Source organism: Castanea sativa, chromosome 11 (genome assembly GCF_040712315.1).
Source record: "Castanea sativa cultivar Marrone di Chiusa Pesio chromosome 11, ASM4071231v1".
Taxonomy (NCBI): Eukaryota; Viridiplantae; Streptophyta; class Magnoliopsida; order Fagales; family Fagaceae; genus Castanea; species Castanea sativa.
This window is the reverse complement of record NC_134023.1, coordinates 23,299,738-23,304,311: the sequence shown is the minus strand read 5'-3', so window position 1 is coordinate 23,304,311 and position 4,574 is coordinate 23,299,738. Positions and strand designations below refer to the sequence as shown.

Below are 4,574 nucleotides of genomic sequence, written 5' to 3'. Positions count from 1 at the left end.
TTGGATGGCAATCTTACCAGGACAAGCTCCTTCTTCAGTGTCATGAAGACCTCATGCTTCCTCATCTGCCTCAACTCGGCCATATCCTCAAACAGCAGAAGAGCTTCCTCTAATGCGTTAGCCACACAAGCGGTTGTTCCTGGGTCAGAACCTCTAATGGAGGCATCGACAGTGAAAGCATGATCATTTAGGATCATGGCTGGAGCCCAAACTGGAGCAGGTGCAGGGTCTTGAACCTCGGCCCTTTTCTCCAAGGCTGTCTGAGATATCCGGGCCTGCTTGGCCCGTTTTTGTGGCTCCACTTCCCCAGGAGGAAGACTCTTTCCCCCTCTACCACATATTTGCCCTTAGGCTGATCCCTTTTTCTTTTGAGATCAGCCTGATCGGTACGTTGGGGTTGGGTGGGTGGAAGGGAGGGAAGCTTGGGATGTCTAGACCTCCCTTGTTCTTGTTCCTTGGGGGTGGGAGATTTGGTTTTGGTAGACTTACTCAGTTCTTGACCCTTCACTTGAGATTCCATCAGGTCTCGGAGGCTCTGGCGGGGCTTGAATTCAATTGGCATAGTGTCCGAGGTGGTGATTAGGTGGTGATTACTCCTTGTGAGAAGCTTGCCGGTTCTGAAGATGAAGTGCCAAGGTCACAGGATGGACTTCCCGGGGATGTAGGCTGGTTGAAAACATCAGATTTGTCCTCGAAATCTGATACTTCAACAATTTCTTCCTCTTCCTTGATGATGGGTTGGGAGGAGGCCGCTTCACCAGTTGCACGTTGGGGTGGAAAAGGTACTGTAGGGATGCCTTCTAGTATGGGTTGTGTAGTGAAAGTACCTTTGGGGATAGAAGTGCCCTCGGGAAGAAGGAAACCCTCGACAGCAACACTTATCCAGTGTACGCGTGGATCTTTTGCTCTGATCACACACTTCGGCGCCTGGAAGGATTTGGAGATAGGAGTGTAGCCAAGGATCAAATGTGCTGCTCGGAGTTGATTGTCAGTGTGAACGAACACTTCAGCCTTCAATATCTCATCTAACTTCGGCTGGTTGACAAGATTGAAGTTCGGAATAACAACGCGTTGGTCTGCAAAACCATCAAGAAAAACAAGATTAAATCAAAAGAAAATTTCTATACAGATACAAATTAAAGAAAAAGAAGAGGGGGGTGATTATAAATAGTTGACCTAAACCTAGAGCCCCACCTGATTCCCCTTCTCTCGTCGGACAGGGGAGGCCATTGTGCCATTCCCCAGATATGATCAAAAAATCTTTTTTTAGGCCTTTGTTGGAGTCGGAGAGGCATTGAATGAGTCTAACCTTAGGATACCTATTCACAGATTTTCACATTAATGTTTTTAAATTGAAATTGTATTAATCATGAGAAAGTTAGCCTGTACACCATATGCTATTGGAAAACTAAACTAGTTGTAATGCATTGAATAATATGAATGGAATTTTCTTAAAAGAAGTAATGAACATTTTACTACAAAGTATTTGGTGAAGCATAAAGCAGCTAGAAAGAAATAAATTTTTTCCTTTCTTTTCTGTTTGTAAGTATTGTTAATGCCTATTGTTAGTGGTGTTGTGATATTTGATCCAGCTTAGATTTTTATTAGCTTTTTTCTCGAAAATTTTAGTTGTAATTAATTCATATTATCAATTGCCAACAATCAAATATGACAATTCATGGAAGATAACTTGATAGAAATGCTTGGAAGGCACGCAGATGCTTTTTTTACATAAAATAACAAAATTGACATCACCCCGAAAAAAAATAACAAAAAGAAAAAACTATGCACGCACAAAATTCACACGTCTTACATCAAATAAAAAACGACGAAATATAAATTGCCCAATTGAGACACATAATATACATGGCAAAACCCAGTAAATGATGGGGCACATAAATTTGTCAAATTATGGGGCTTGCTGAGTCTATTGGCTCTAAGAGTTATAGAGCATCAAACTCTCCTTCAAACCCTGCTCTTCACCAGCCTTTTCATGTTGCTCTGCTGTATGTGTAATTACGGAAATCCCAACAGCAAATCCAACCCTTATTTATGCATTGGGACCATCTGCCAAGTAGGAAAGGCAAAGACAAATTATAGAGATTGCTAGTTCATATTTCAAAATGACTAATCCAAGCTAGTTCAGGAAAAAGCCATAGGAGAGAGTATTGCTGCATGCCAACAATATAAGTGACAGAAGATGAATTATGCAGATATTTTGTCACACAAACTGGTAATACCAAGCAACGAAAGATGAGAAATGGAAAAAACAATAACAAGTAGAGAAAGAAGTATTTAATTCATTTAGAAAATGAGACAGTACAATGAGATTCATTACAACCTTTGAATTTTGTGTGCTGCTCTTAGCACGCACATGCCGATGTGGAGCTAACTAACTAATAATGCAACTAACCTATAACAGATATTAGTTACAAATCCAGATATTTAACTATGCTAACAACCCATGCAACTGACATGCTTTCAATAAGCTCATGTAGTAATAGCTAAAAAAATTGGCAGCTTTCTCCTTATTAAAATATAAAATGGCAGCTGATCAGTCCTGCTTTGTCATTGTTTTAAAAAGAATCCAACACAAGTACAAGCATCACATTCAAAATAGTTTTCCTCCTTACTTTCTCCACATTTTATGGTTCTTGGAAATTATAAAAGCGAAACTGTGAATAATAATATATCAGCTTGGTTTCTTTATTTCAAAATAATTAAACGGCAGCTTGTTTTCTGTTTATGTTTTTCATTTAACGATCATAAATATTTTCATAAAATTTAAATTTTTTCATCATGCCTCACTTTATCACTCCCAACTTATCAATTGGTCAACTCTAAAGGAACTGTAAATGTTATAAAGCAGAAATTTTCATTACCCAAACATTATCCCTAAGGACTTATCAATTGGTCAACTCTAACGGAACTGTAAATGTTATAAAGCAGAAGTTTAAGCACATGCCATACATGTTGAAAACAGAACAACCAAGGAAATGACACATAGTTCACACAAAAAGGCTTTGGTTAGGTATTTTCACCAACAATTGGTAGGCAGATTACAAATGAAGTGACCCAACAACTTACCAATTAATAATCTTCAAATATTTTCGCTCATCAAATAGGTATAGAGCTTCACATGGGCCGTGGGATCTTTCCTCGTTTTCTTGAAATTTTTAGAGCCAGCTTTCAGTGCCTTAGTCCAACAAGCCTGCAATAAACAATGTAAAATATAATAAGGATACTGGTTCTAAATCTTATATGTTTCCCCAAAGAAATTCAAACAGTAGACATAATATATTCGAATTACAGAATCTATAGAGCATGTTTGTCTGTTCTGTTTTCAGACAGAGGACAAGAACAAACAAGAATAATGGGTTTGAATGCCAACAAACAAACAATGTATTCATTGACCAAATAATCATTCCCTAACAAAAATTAATTCCTAAATTTTGTCTCTCAAATGGGTTTATTTTCTCAGGTTAATAATTTCAAACTTGTTCAGATTGAAAAATATAAATAAATAAAATCCTAGAAAAAAAAACCCAAAATAATTGTTCTCTATTAAAATTAATTTTCCTTTTTTTTTTTCCCTCTCAAAAGGGTTTATTAATTTCAGGTTTTTTTGCTAACCCTAAAAATAAAAAATAAAAAATAAAAAATTTCTCAAGAAACAAAGAGAAAAAGAAATACCTTTGTGGTGGGTTTGAGAGGAGATGGGGAGAAGTCAGAAGCCTTCGTTTTGATGTTGTTGTGTTTGGCCTTGGACTTCACAAGACTGACAGCAACTTTGAGTTTCTTCTTGATGTTAGAAGTGACTTTCTTGATCTTGCTTTTGCTGCCAAGTGATTTTCTCTTTGGTGTCACGAAACCAAAGTATTCAAAATCCAAATCAATGGCACTGTGAAGCCGAGGGACCAAAGGGGACCAGATTGATCTCTGAGAGTAGTTGAAGTCGAAAGCGGAAGACTTGTCAGGAAATTGTTGAAGCAGATTTTTTGACATCAATGGATCCATGTAGTAAACCAATTTAGTAATGCCCATGAGAGACATATCTTATCTAATTCTCTGATTTTGATGATTGAAAGCCAATAATTTTTTTTTTTTTTTTTTTTTTGGGTGGGTTTGCTCAAGGGTTCGGTTTGTTTATATAGCAGTTGAGAGGGCATGTGTCAGAAAAGGTTACCGTTAATTTTAAAATTCTTAAGTCCATAGAAATCGGGTCATAATCGGGTTATTCGTTAGAAATGGGTCGGTTGACCCATATTTTCAATTTTTTTTTCTTTTATATTTTGAATGACGTTATCAAATAATGTTTAAATAAAAAAACAATAATCATGTGAATTATATTTGTCAATTGAGTTTGAGTTTGAGTTTGTGCATTGTAAAGTCTACAATAAACAAGTAAACCAATCTAGATACTAGAACCCATAATGGCTCATAATTGTTTATTTTTCTACAAACAAGCCTAATTTAGCTAGAAGACCTAGGATGAAAATCCACCTCGTGGTGTTAAGAAGAGGAATGCTTGTCAAACAAGACTAGCTTCCTAGTTGATGAGTTAGACACTATTA

At 36.9% G+C, this 4,574-nt stretch overlaps 1 long non-coding RNA gene across 1 annotated transcript; it reads right to left on the bottom strand.

Annotated features, from left to right (window-relative positions):
• Window positions 1–1,671: 1,671 nt before the first annotated feature.
• On the bottom strand, window positions 1,672–4,112 carry LOC142615168 (uncharacterized). The gene is made up of 3 exons (XR_012840684.1): window positions 3,694–4,112; window positions 3,088–3,211; window positions 1,672–2,067 (listed from the first exon to the last, which is right to left on the bottom strand). It is a non-coding gene; the product is annotated as an uncharacterized LOC142615168 (long non-coding RNA).
• Between the last annotated feature and the right edge of the window lie 462 nt (window positions 4,113–4,574).